The sequence below is a fragment of the Scophthalmus maximus genome, chromosome 4 (genome assembly GCF_022379125.1).
Source record: "Scophthalmus maximus strain ysfricsl-2021 chromosome 4, ASM2237912v1, whole genome shotgun sequence".
NCBI lineage: Eukaryota > Metazoa > Chordata > Actinopteri > Pleuronectiformes > Scophthalmidae > Scophthalmus > Scophthalmus maximus.
This window is the reverse complement of record NC_061518.1, coordinates 15,118,944-15,133,654: the sequence shown is the minus strand read 5'-3', so window position 1 is coordinate 15,133,654 and position 14,711 is coordinate 15,118,944. Positions and strand designations below refer to the sequence as shown.

The 14,711-nt window shown below is 44.3% G+C and overlaps 1 protein-coding gene across 7 annotated transcripts in view; it reads right to left on the bottom strand.

Annotated features, from left to right (window-relative positions):
- Positions 1-14,711, bottom strand: part of pax6b (paired box 6b) — a 39,741-nt gene that overhangs the window by 19,812 nt on the left and 5,218 nt on the right. For 6 of the 7 annotated variants that reach the window (XM_035627814.2, XM_035627812.2, XM_035627816.2 and 3 more), the window contains exons 3-5: positions 12,483-12,811; positions 11,811-11,891; positions 3,313-3,397 (exon numbers count right to left, since the gene is read on the bottom strand). The gene's annotated coding sequence lies outside the window, so the exon portion shown is untranslated. Of the gene's footprint in view, positions 1-2,544; positions 2,678-3,312; positions 3,398-11,810; positions 11,892-12,482; positions 12,812-14,711 lie in introns of those variants that run through there. The other variant, XM_035627808.2, reaches the window with a different exon arrangement.

The following is a 14,711-nucleotide window of genomic DNA, read 5'->3' as shown; positions in this document are numbered from 1 at the left end:
CAGGGGACGTGGAGGAGGGTACACCCCCCTCATTTGTAGCTCTCATTTTGGATTACATTTCACTACATGGCTGATGTGAGATTAATTCTTAAAACTAGCAGAATGCTGCCAATTTATTTTGCCCCCCCCCCCCCCTCTGAAAATGTTGATTATTGAACATGTTAATTATTGAACATGTTTATTATTATTATTATTATTATTTAGTATTTAAATGTTATTCATTGCTAGTTGTTGGCCTTTGTGTTGAACCCCCCTCCCTCCCTCCACTGGAGGTCACGGTTTACTCACCTTGTATTTATCACGACATCTGGGGAGGTCTGTTACAAAGGTCTTACAATATTGCTACAAGATTGTTAATAGACTGAAAAATTCAAGGAGATTCATGATTACAAATAATTATTTTAAAAAGCTAAATTTTTAGCATATTGATCTATACAATGGATCTATATTATCTACATGTTTTTAACTGTTATTCCCTCAGGAGGGAAAAACAGTTAAAACCTGTTTGTTTTGTTTTGTTTAAACTGCTGCCTGTATATTATCATGTATCTCCCACTGATCCCACTCATCATTTTTTTTAAACACCTGCTTTGTGCGCTGCATAGAAAAGAAACAAAACAAATAAGATTTCCGGATATTATATTATTATTAGCATTATTAAAGTATTAATATTATTTATATTATCATCATTATTACTATCAATAATAACAATAATAATTTGGTTGTGGTTAAAAAAATTAAAACGTCGATTATTACTGTGGTTGCGTTTTGTTTTCTTTTTATCTCTACGATCATCTCCAACGTCGACCTGCGTTCTTGTTCCAATTGACCTGACATTCATCAAACAGCCTCGGATTGTCACATTAATATGGAGAATCGTGACGACATCGCTGCTCGATTTGCATAAATTATTTGCACTTTTACATCTTCTGCATTTCTTTCCCTTTCCCCTAATCTGCAATAATTCAACAGTCATGCGCGTGTTCGACTTTGTGCAGATTTCCCATGAATCTGCACTCGGGGCAGACGGCGTGTTGATGTCGGGTCATTTCTCAGCACATTTAAGTGGAATTTCAAGAAAACATAACATCCATCGCGACGTCAAGGAATAAATAAATCCACGTTTCTTCTTCGAGAGAAAGAAAAGCAGAAGTGTTCTGATCGTGGTCTAAAGGCCCCACACACCATCGGCTGTCTTTGCGCTTTTTAAAAAAAAAAAAACAAAAACAATTTCAATCAAAACTAAAGTCCAAAAATAAACTGTATGTTCAACTGGATTTGGGTGCAAACCTACTTCCCTCTATGAGGCAGCATGTTTTTTTGGACACGCTAAAGTTTAGTTTTTTACCATAGTAGTTCTACTCTTGGAGGATCGTGTGCAGGAGGCGAGGAGAGGACCGGGGCGCGCGGTCCACAGAAGCCCTCTCCTGGCAAAAGGCTGAAAGCTGAGGACTCAAGGCTCAAGGCTCAAGGCTCAAGGCTCAAGGCTCAAGGCTCAAGGCTCAAGGCTGAGGACTGAGGGCTGAGGACTGAGGGCTGAGATAAACACCGGGGCTAATGGTGTCACAGAGCTACTCGGCAAGCGTGACAAGAGAGAAACACCGGATCCAAACATACAAGAGCCTGCGTGGACCTGAGGCAGCCAAAGTCTCCCATGCAGCGACTGTCTGGAAGTTTTATCTTTATATGGGAATTTAAAAATAAAACACACACGAAAGCAAGTCTCAGTTGAAGTGACACTAAGAAATCTAATATAATCTATCTAATAAAAACAAACATATAAAAGTCATATTACAACAACTAGGCCGAGGCCCTTTCATAGAGATCTGAAACCCCTCAAGTCACGCCTGTCATTTCTCATCCATATTTACAGGCCTACTAAGAAGGAAAAAAAACACTCTTAGAAAACCGTTTTTACAACACGAACAATGACGTTTTGAACTCAACATTTAAGCCACAAAAAAAACATATGAAGTTGTTTCTCCAAAAAAACAAACAAAAAAACAACCCAGCGGTGCTTGTGCAGCACGATGGAGGGAGTTGGTCTGTCTGGGTGGGTCGCACACATTCAAGTCACTGTGCACGTCGAACACCTTGTCGGTTCTCCCGGCGTAAACTGCTCTCCATAATGTGCGCGTTTAAGGAGTGACGTGCGCGTAATTCCTCTGCGAAGATCGCTAATTACACGCTGCACGTCCCCGTGTGTGTGTGTGTGTGTGTGTGTGTGTGTGTGTGTGTGGTATAGGTGACACACACACACACACAGAAACCGAGTCAACCCACTGCGTTCAACTTTGTGCGCGTGCATCTCCTGTGGCCTGCACAGGGAAACTTACAAACACTCAGCCAATCATTTAAAACCAACCACTTTGCCAGAGTGCACTCGGGTTCCAGCTCTGAGTTTCCTCTCCGCTGCACCTGGAACACTGTTGGATGCTCGCAGTTTTGCAAACGTGTTTACATTATCAGAGAGATCATTATATCATGCCATAAATAATACAAATAAATAAATAAATAATATATATATAGTCCGTCCAAACTCACCGGATGAAAGGCAGCAGACGCGGTATCCTGTGCGTGGGTATAAAGTCGCTCCGTGCCTCGCTCGGATCTCTCCTCCGCGAAACGTATAGGTCCCGACTGAGATCTGTCTACCTTCGGGTCCGTCGCCGCGGAGTTGAAATGTCAATGCGAGCGGTGGAAAAAAAATCCGCGGCTCTTACCAGCAACTTTCCCCTCAGCATCAGCCGCGCGCTGGCAGCGATTGGCTGGAGCGACGGCACGACGTCACACCTTGGACACGACGCGAGCGCCAGAACAGGGAAGTGCACACGGTACATGTGGGGCGCACCGGCCTGCGTGATGTGCCGGGGAGCGTGAGCCGCGGTGCGTGCAGGGACACAACGCAGCTCGCGTTTACTTTTTTGTCTTATTTCATGTTATTTTATATTCATATTCAAATCGTATTCTTATTTTATTCGACGCTGCCCCATGTTTTGCCAAACCGTCTCAAATCTCCATGGATGGACAGCGAACTAGTCTTCTTCACCCCTGGATAGTTACACCGAGCTAATGAAGCCCAGGGGATTCAACAACTTGCTCAAGAGCACTTGGGCAAGAGGGAGAATTGGCCAAGTGCGAGTCACACACACAAGTGAACACATTCTTAGTAAAACACCCTTATCTCATGATATCGTCCTAACCAGCATGCACGATGGACTTTGGCGTTGTTGCCTGATAATTTCGTTCATGGCATTGTTTCTGATATGAAGGTTAATTTTTTGGAAGCGTTACAATCTATAGTTCACATACCTTGAATGTATTAAGATGGATTCTGAAAGCTGCCTTTCCCCCCAACAGCCTCGGAACAACGGCAGCAACAACAACTGAGGAGCGACTGTGGGGATAATAAGAAATGAATAAGTACATGATTATTGTTATAAATCTGAACATGCAGCGTGCAACAGGTGTGGGCAGAGCAGGTGCGGAACAGGACCCACACTCAAATGACTCATTCAAATATTTCATTCATTGTTCCTCGTGATGTCGCCTACAGGCCCATGGACCGAGGTCCAGGGCTCGGTCACATTATGGCTCAGTTCTGTTTCAAGGAATAACAAATGTCGTCATGAACATGAATTCCATTTGTAGTCGATTCACTGTTTGTGCCTGCACTTAAAAACGTTTATATATAGATATAGATATATATCTATATCTATATATATTATTTCTACAGCCCATAAAGTTGTCATCCATAACTCGCAGCAGGGCTTTAGCTCCCCTTTTACTCAGGTAGGCTAAAAGCCCCGAGTCCTATTTCACAAGCGCCGAGGTTTGTGTCAATTTGAACAAGACGGGGAGTAAATGGGCAACCGCGCCGCCGCTTGTCTCCCAGGAAGAGACCGGGGCAGCGCAGGTACGGGCCAGTCACGACTGGCTGTGTTCGGGCCATTATTTGGAGGAACGGCCATTAAGGGGCCTTGATACTGTGCAACGCAGCAGGGTGCTCGACATCCGCGCTGGAAACCGCACGGCTTGGTCCCTGCTTATCAGGCTGTCAATAAAACGAGATGGGCTACAGCGGTCGGGCCAGGTGCTGCCTTTCCCTCCCCACACAGCCGCGCTCTCCAGAAGCAGATCAGGCGTAAACGCAAATCTGTCCAGCCGGTTTTCCCTCTGCCGTCACCACGCTGCTGCCCCCCCGCCTCTCATTCACACACACTCACACACACACACACACACACACAAAATCACACCGACAGTTGTTTCTGATTTTCTACGGACACTATTTAGCAACTCAAATCCCCATGTCAGTTAATATCTGCGTGTATTTACATGGAACCCAAACTTCACTGCTGATGCATGTATTTACATACCACGTACACTTTCATAAAAAGTTAGGCATCTGACATTATCTCCACTCACACGGTGTTGTGTCTATACATGCAGGCTTGTGTGGACAACATGTGTAAAACTTATACTGTGGAGAATTTGTCTTACAACCCCCCCCCCCCCCCCGCCCAAAAAAAACCCGGCGGTGGCTCCTGCAGGGCGAGATTTCCAGGGAAATGCCAATCTCTTGTTGCGCGCTGATCAAATCTAAACCAAATTGTGTAATGATCGACCTCCCCTCTCTAGCCATGCAGAACATTCTGCTGCCATAGCCTACGCCTCATGAGCTTATTGTTTACTGCCGCTGTAGCAGATAGAGGGAAAAAAGTCCAGGGGACCGAGCACGTAACCAGAAAGCGGAGGGGTTGCGCGCAGAGTTGACGCTGGAGTTCAAAGGGGGTATTCTATCCATCTAAATTAGGATTATTTGCAATGGAGATGGTCGGAGGTAAGTTTTGTCTGAACTTCAAGTTTAAAATAGCTTTTTAAAAAAGGCCCTATATTTAATATCTAATAACAATCGACTTTTTAATAGCTCCTATAAGTTATGTTCTTTTCTTTGCATATTGAGCTTTTAGGCATAAAAAAACTTAATAATCTTTTATTGGTCTAAAAACGGTACAGAAAGATCAGAGTTTGTCAAATTGGAACCTGATCTGTCATGGGGGGGGGGGGGGGGGGCTTGTCGAGCCTGTTCCTGTTCACTCTGCCACTCAAACAGCAGGCGTGAAGCGAGCAGGGATGTTTACACTGGTCAACTGATATTTCCAATTTAAGATAGTGTCCAAAGATAATATATCACCCCCCCACACACACACACACTCCTCATCTGTCCTTTCTCCCTCTCTTTCTTTCTTTCTCCCTCTCCCCCTGTGTGAAATGTTTTAATAAGCCCTACACGCTCTGTGTGCAGAGTTTGATTTGTTTTCTCTCCATGCTGCCCGGCCCTGGATCGAGACATTAGCCGAATTCCCCCGGGGTGATTGGATGCAATTTGTCCGGAGTAGACAGGCACGTCCTGGATGTTAGGAATTCACTTTGGCTCAACGTGACAAGTCTGACTTCGATCTACAATTGCATCTGAAAGTGCAGCGAGCGGAAAGATGCCACGCCATTAAGTGCCCCCCCCCCGCCCCCGACCCTCTTTTTTTCGCTAAATAACAGGATTCTCCATTTGCCTACACATATTCATAAACAATTCCAATTCGCGACACCTCTAATCTGATAGTGAGGCCTGAGTGCAGCGCTAAATGCGAGCTGTGACGGCGGCGGTGCACATGGTCAGTCCGCCGAGTCCGATAGAGAGAAATTCCAAACGAGGGGATATTGTGCCCTAAATCTATGACCCTTTAAATTAGATTAGAGATTGACAGTGGACTGGATAAAAAAAAAAAAAAAAAAAAGGAAGACTGACACCTGCCACGCAGGCTTGGTCATGATTGATTCTGATGCTTCGTGCCGGCAACAATAATGCTGCTATTTTACGCAGGGCTGAGTAGGCGCATTTATCACTCACTTGCCAGGAGTGGCTGAAGTCAGTGTCCGTGTCGCGCTGTGAGCTGACAGGGGAAAATGGGAGCTAACGAGGTTGTCAGATGTACTGACAAGACAAATGAGAGCTCGTCACTCCCTGCGCTTTAATAACGTTTAATGGAAACGTATTGCACCGTTCAAAATAAAGCCTTACACACACACACCGTGCTCTGGCGGCGACGCAGTTAATTACGCACGGCGCGGTAAATTACGCGTCAGCTAAAGGGTGTTGGCCTGGATTCAGCACCACCGAAGAGGGTCGTGTCTAAATCGTAGGTGTCTAACACCTATGATGAAGTTATTAGACCAACTCCACCCTGGACTTTGTGTCAGTTCTTTCAATTACACTTAAGTTAATTAACAAATATTTAAAGAAGGTCTGACTCCAACGTGTCACAACACGTGAAGATCTTTTTCAGCGTCACAAAAGTTTTTTAACATATTTTTTTTATCTGAACAGAAATAAAAAAATAAAAAAATAGGAATCACATTGAATCAGCTGTCATTAGCAAAATAGATTTTTTTTTTAACATCAGTAGACTTCAGTCAGTCAGCTAATCTGTTTTATAGCCATTACACATTTATCATAATTCATATTAGTGTTGACGCTAGTGAGTAGCTCACCAGACTACTACTGTGGCACTAAAACTGGCCCTTCTAACTTTGTAAGGGATATATAGCTCCCATGAAATTTATTTTGTAATAATTATATATGAACTATAAGTCATTTAACCTGCCAAATATTCTGAAAAGGGGATTTCCCCGAGTGGGTCCCCACTGTACTCGCGTTTGGACCGTGATGCTAATGATTTTTGCGCCTCGCGTTCAGCGACAACACTGTGCATCCTTCTGTGTAATTCACGGTGTGCACGCGGTTATGGTCATGATACATAATCCCCATAGGGCAGAGCTGATGCTGCATATAGGCCCTAACTAAACCGAGCCGCTGAGACTCTTTAACTGCGCCTCTCAGTGTATTGGAGACTTTTTATAGGCCAAACGCTCCAATCTGTGAAGCCCCATGTTGACCTTCCCGGTAACTTGATGATTTCTGCAATGCATCGTCAGCTGACTCAGAATAAGTGAAGTCAGCACATAACACACTGCGTGCTCCGATGACACAAGAAGCCGATAAAAAATGATATCCCTTGACTGCGTGATGACCAGTTGGCCAAAACTTTAAGGCACTAAATGTTGTCGCCACACTCTTGTTCTCACGCCATATACTCCATGTAACACAATGCATATATATGGCAACATATTGTACGTCATCGCGAAGAGGTGAGTGGCAACGAATCATAACTTTGAGTATAGGAGGGGGCTCATCTCAACCACGACTCCACAGCAGCGGCGCGACTGACAGGTGACGAGGTGGCACTCGTACAGAGATCTCATTCGGCCCCTGCTCCCGCTCCTCTGCTGATGGAGGGGGCGGGATGTGCGCCTAAAAATAGACATACTCATTTCATTAATGCCATCACCTGGCCTCTGGCACTTCGCTTTTTTTTTTGTTCTCTTCCTGCTCAGGGTCAGAGAGGCCGGAGAACCTGCTGCAGACGAGAGAGCGAGCTGATCCGAGCAGGAGAGGTAATTATACACCGCTGCACACATGGCCACTGTAGCATGCATCTCATATATAAAGATATAAAGATAGATAGATAGAAATTCTCGAGCACAAACCTGAAAAAAACAAAACAATGCCCGAATAAATATGCATGTGTTGCCAGCAAGACGCGCAGGCCAGTGGGACCTTCCGCACACAAGCCTGTGGCTGCGAGCGCGGCGCGGACCTGTGTGACACGTATCAATGGACGCAGCGGCACAACGCTGCATACGGGAAGTCACACAGATAACCGGGCGATGTAAAACAACACACACTAAATCAGGCAATAATGACGACAAACCGTCTGGAAAATGGACGCGCACATGGTGCAGCGAGAAGTCACTCCTTCCTCCCCGCTCCCTCCTGCTTCTGTGTCTGGATGACAAATCCTATCCTGCAGTAAATATTTTGAGGATAATTGAACTGATTGTTATTTGCAAGTTTCTCTGTCTTGAATATTAAAGCGGCGGCCATGTGCGCACACATAATGACTTTCAGACCACTGGCAAGAAATATTCATAATGTGAGGATTCTGAAATCGCTAATATGCCATTCTGCAGAATCTGTCAGGATGCGTTATTGATTTGGCTTTTTTTTTTTTTTGGTTTGTGGTTTTTTTCCCCTCTCCTCCCTACAAATATCCCTTTTAACACCGAAACTGTGAGTTAGATGTGGATCTCAGAGACCACGGAGAAGCTCGTCGTCACAATGTGACACAAGCTGACCTCTTCGCTGCCTTTAAGGAGGCTCACTAAAGCCTTGGTCAAGTCTGGAGGAAGGGGTTGGGGGGGGGGGGCGATAGACGGGGAAAGGAAAGCAGCGAAGTTGGTGTTTGACAACATGTTTGCCACTTATTCTGGAGACACTTTGTTGTACCTTGAACATATAGATTATTGAGGACCTCTCCGAGAGAAATAAAGATGATTTCCGGGTCAGTGCTTCACTATTGATCTCATTCACTCCATCCTCCACAAGGCTGGTTATTCGGCAGCACCCCGCTGTGGATACACACTACACGTCAGCCTATACAGTGTTAAGCCTGTATACTGGCTACAGAAAGCCCCTGTATGGACCTCGAAACGTTTCTAAATCTAATCACAAGCGAACCGTAATTAGACAAGTAATTACCGGCGTAATTAACAGCCTCATTCTGCACGCTGTGCTTTGATATGGACGGGCAGCGAGCTCCGCGCTTTATGGCACACAGGCAGCGGCGGCGGCGGCGGATAAAGTCTTTATTATTATTGCTGGAAACCCATCTGGTTATAGTCTTGCCCGAGACCTCCTCCCCCCTAATCAAGGTTTTAATTAAAGACGGTTGAGGGCCATGGAGAACATGAAGGCCAGTAATTAAGACTAACATTAGACCCTAACAGATGCAACCCTCCTCCTGCGTTAGTGCACAAAAAAGGGGGAAGCTCACAAAAGCAGACGCGCGCAGTATAGTTTATGCATAGATGTAATATTCAGTAAATAATCAAGGATATATTGTGTTTGGCGACTGCTGACAGAGTCAGCTATACACGAAACATTTTTTCTGAACCAGGTCTCAACCACATATTTATATAAGTAAACTCTGTAATAGTGTAAAAGTACATGCAGGTTAGACGAGTTCATAATTCCCACTGTACAACGCAGTATTTAACCGCTCATTTGAGATGAGAGGAACATCCCCATTAAACTGGAGGGAGTCGCGATCTGGGAGTTTGTTTTCATATTTCTTTGACGCGTATTGATTTGCGGACAGCTGTTGGGTTCTGTCTCAGGAGAGAGCCCCAGGTCACCCCGCATTGGCGTGATGCCTGCGCACTTGCCCGACATCTGAAGGTCCATAAGCAGGACGAGGCCCCGACATCATCAACAAACACTCAAACGAGCCGCGCGTTAAAGTTGGTATCACTTACTAAATGTTATTTGGCTCGGGTCAGCCGCGCTTGGATATTAGGTTACATTTAAAATGAGATAAAAGGAGATTCTTAAGTGTTTCTCCTGATATATCTGACTGGAGGTATAGATCATGAACCCGGTTGAGTTACAAATTAGAAAAATGACATGAATCATCCAAGGTAAAATACAGGTAGCCTAATATTTCAGGTTAAAGTTAGGGAATGACACTGACTTCGTTCAAGCAACTGATTCACATCTAATGAAATAGAATTGGTGGAGTATTTTGGGGGAAGCCTATTTGTCGTGCGTAAAAGTGCACCTGGAATATCATAACCGGTGCCTCCAGTGGCTCCTAATAATCCTATGTAACATAAAACCGATCACGCGGACCACGTTATACACAATTAATTAAAACTGTGGCATGCGTGCATGAATATGCATCACACTTGCTTCTGCCAGTCCCCACTTCTCTCTTACGCACAACCGCAAGCGCTCTCACACACTATGGAGACTTCCTCCTTAAGTTGCGTTATTGTGAAAGTTAAGAGGTTTGCCCCTGTTTCAGATGGGCAAGCAGATGGGCAGACGTTTAGCCAAACCCCCTCCCCCGCAAAGTTCCCTGCCTGCTGCAGCCACCACTGGAGAGGGCCCTGCGAAGGAGGCTGCACTTTGGCTTCTCGACCTCGCCACGCAAACGAGTACAGATCCAAAGCTGCTGACAGAAGCAGCCTCATACAGGTGAAAAAGTAAAAGTAAAAAATTTGACAAACTTTGATCTTTCTGTGCCGTTTTTAGTAAAAAAAAGTTCCAATAGAAGGACTCAACCATCACTCCATTTTCCACTTTACGCACGTAGGCACATTAACTGCGCCAGAAAGTATAGTCAATAGACACCTATGATGTAGAAACACTGTAAAGGTGATGCGTAACTCCTGATCTGCCACTCTGACAACTGTGATGACTTTAACATTGAATAAACATAAACAAATACACATTTTTATTCGGGACAGCTCTTTAGATTTATGTTGAAATTTAAGATTTCACTTGAATCACACACTAGTACTACTTACTCTCGCCTACTTCTTATGAGCATAACCACTGTTAGAAAACCATCACACACACACACACACACACACACACACACACACACACACACACACACACACACACACACACACACACACACACACACACACACACACACACACACACACACACACACACACACACACACACACACACACACACACAGCTCCGTCCTCGCCACTTGTGGAGCTTTTCTGCCCCCTACCGACGAACCACGCAACCCACGACACTCACCCTGGTGATGTTGAGGAGTTCCATGTGGAAACACGCTGCTGGGTTGAGTAAACAAAAGTGACCTGCCACTAATTGTATTCACATGGACGTTTTTGCTGAATGGTAACTTTGACTGTTTGAGCCCACTATAGCGATGCCTTTAGTTCTGGTTGAATTATATTCATAACTTCCTTCAGCTTTTAAGTCGGATATCTTATTGTCAAATATATGGTTTTCCCCTCATAAATCAAAATGAGCAAGGTGTGAGAATGGAACTATCACAACTGATTTGATTACATATCAGGTGTTGTCTGTGTAAACATTAAATCAAAAATATATTTTTAATTTTATGGTTAAAAATGGTGTAAACATTAATGGCTGCTGACATGTTGATGTTATTAAAGTCATTGTCACACATTGTTCATCATTGCAGATAATGCATGTAGGAATATGTAGTTCCCTGGTATGTCAATAAAAATTACCTCTCATATCGCTGAGTCTCTTTATTTATCAAGCTTCTAATGAAGTACCATTTTGATACATCCCAGCTTTGGAATAATAAAGTACCTATATATCTATCTATCTATGATCTAAATTTAAGGATAAAAAGTCTTGCTATTTACAGTTATGAATCTGTTACGATTATATTGAAAGTAAATGAGAAAAAAACCAGACCTAGGTGTGACAACATTTCCGTGTCAGGTTATCACCCATTAGCTATGTACATGAATTTTAATTTTCATGATCCATGAAATAACAAAGTAATTTAAGAAAGCATTAATATATAACTAGTGTAAATAAGCAATTAGTCTTTAAAAATGAATTTGAAAACACTCACAAAAGGTTCGCCATTTTGAGGTTTGAGGCCAAATCCGTGTCCACAGCAAAACAAGACTTTAAGATTTTAAAGTATGAAGCCTTATTCTTAAATAAGTGTTAGTTCGTCGCACAGAGTTCCAGTCAGAGCTGTGGTACAACAAAGTTACTTATGTTCATGTTACCAATTTCAAATCATTACTGCGAGGCAGATAGAAGCTAATATATTTAGTTTACAAATTTATTCAACAGATTTTACCCTCAATGTGTTGCATTTTACCTCGTGAACACTGACCAGAGCTGGAGCAGAACCATCTTTCTTCACATCACTGGTCACAGGACGGCACTTCTCCAAAGCTCTCTGGTCCAGGTACACAAGAGGGATGCAGGCAATTATCCTTAATATCCCAGTAATGTTTAAAGAATGAGACTCAATTTTCCATCTGGTCGCATGGGAAGAAATGTCAGAAGTGCTGGATTGAGACCGTTGTTTAATCAGTGAGGGTTGATGAAGGGGTATTAAGGTTTTGCTGCTCATGAATAATTTAACCTATATTGATCAGGTGGGCCTGGATTTCATGTGGCCCATATATGGGGCTTCTTGGACAATTTCGTGAATTTTGCAGACATCGGAATATATACTGTATTGTTCTGTCGGTCGAAATATCTGCATCGTTTCATGCTTCATCATGAGCTTGAGAAACAACTCTGTGGCATTTACAGCAGACACAGATTCACGTTAGTGCGCTCCCGTATTTTGTCTTGTAATGGAAATGTGTTTCCCTTAGAGGATCTGTCTCTCCCTCTCTCCTTCTCTCTCTCTCTATGCATGGAGGGAGGCTGGCATTTACTTGACAATTTCTGCCTTTAAGTGCAGGCTTTAAGTGCAGTGTTTTTATCTACACCTAAGATAGCTGCGGACCAGGACAATTTAACAGGCAATTTAACTGACCGTGTGTTAGTGAAGCTGTCTGAGTCCCACTCTCTGCCAGAGCGCCATGGCATGATGGATGTAGGCAGTCTGGGCTAGGTGAAAAGACACACACACACACACACACACACACACCCCCATTGAATACACACACATATACACAGACACACCACCCTGCCATATTTCCCCAATACAAACGCATATGGGCCCATCCACAGCCAACCCCCTTCCATTAAGTCAACATCTTGTGCTGGCGGTTGGAACAGTGCGGGGCTGGAGTCAGGTCGTCCAAATCCGTCAGTAAGAGGAGGCAGAGGCGTTTGTCATCCTCCTCTCTGGGCACCATCCTCCTGGAAGAGAGACAGGGGGGACAGAGGGTGGTGGAGCTACGTAGCATCTGGCTCTGGTAGCTCCAGCTGCAGGGAGAGAAGGGGACAGGAGCCACGCCGCAGCCCAGAGGGAGACACTCCTTCTGCAGCCAAAAAACTGCTCCACCATCCCGTCTCCACCGTGGAGGAGTGGAGGAGCAAGTCGGTGAAGAATGTTTTTGAGTGTTGCCGATAACCTAAAAACAGCAGAAGTTGTAGTACAGAGAAAATACTGATATATATATATATATATATATATATATATATATATATATATATTTCCTCTGTTTCAATATCTGACATCGATCATTTGATGCAGTGCTCTGTGAAGAATGAGGATCATTAGACTTCAAAGAAAAACCTCTTTGCTCTTTGTATCGCACAGTTCTAGGTCTTTGTGGAAGCACTATGAAAGAGTCCTGCACAGAATAACCCTGCAGCAACAGCACAAAGCCTGGAGACGGTATTTGTGGCACAAGCGCGCTCACACATGCCCAATGCTTCCCAATGCTGGGAAGGTGTAAAGAAAGCATTGTAATGCCAACTGACTAGAACGTCGGACCAGAGGAAAACATCACCCAAATGATGACCCATAAATCACAGGCCACAGTCACGCACCCAAGGCCTAGAGACAGAGTCTTTAGCAGCGAGCGAGCAGCACACAAACTGATGTTTAGCCAGTGGCGGACATTTAGCACCAGACGCCATCGCCTCTGAGGGAACTTTGTCACAGATCTATGGATGATTCAGAGCCCGGGGCCGACATTTAGAGCACTTCATGTTCCAGTGTGTTCCAGGGTTAGTTCTCAGGCAATGTAGTTGTGCTGATTTAAGGAAGGGGATCAAATTAGATGTTTCGAGGGAGCGGATGAGGAGTCCTCAGAGGGGAAACACATGCGTTGTTCTCTTATTGTGAAGCATGACCTTTATGGAGGGAAGATCTGGGGGGGTTGAGGGGCCCCTCTTTTCAATCTGAGATGTCCTCTAGGATTAATTAACCCCATTTCCCCATTAGGCCTCTGGGATTTGCATTTTAGATTGGGTGAGTCCTGCAAGAGCCTCCATCAACAGCTCGTCTGAATTATACCAGGTGCATTCATTTCCTGGTTCAAGTTGGCTTTTTAAAACAGTTTTGGGACATTTTCATGCCTTTGATTAGAGATCATTTAGAAAAAATGAAAAGATGTGAGGGAAGTGAGGTGGGGAGTGATATGCAACAAAGGCCCCTGGCATGACACAACCAAAGGAGGCTACGGTTCAAGGTCGCTACCTTCGTCCCTTTAGCAGCTTCTTGTTAAAATCCTACTACACTATTTTTGAGTGTCAATGTATATTTAGATCCTTCACTTTACTGCCACACATTTTCTATGCCTTATTCACCACCAAGGATGGCCGTGTGACTCTTTTAAAGGCGCGAACAGAGTGAATACCCAGTGGACATAAAGAAAAACATATGAAGATAATACTATGGTTAGCCGAGAAGCTAATGAAATTAGTGGCACAGATCACAAGCATCTGTTTGATGTCACTAATGATGTGTCAAGGGGGGGGGGCTGCCGATGCAATTGTTGTGATCGCTTATAGATGCATGTGTGTATGATGTGATAAATGTCATATTCCCGAAAGAGAAAAACACAAATTTGCCGGGTTTTTTCCCCCCTAAAACTGCACCATTAATGTCAATCATGTGGACGGCTCCAGGAAGCCAGAGGGTGCCAGCTCACACAGCAAGCGCTGGTCCCCACAGTGTCATGATGACGGTCCCCAGACGGTCTATTCTAACAGCGCCAGCTAATCTTCTTTTCATGGTTTTCATTACGACCTGTCAGGACATAAATCGGAAGTGAATTGCCATGTTTATTAACACTGCACTAAAACAGCA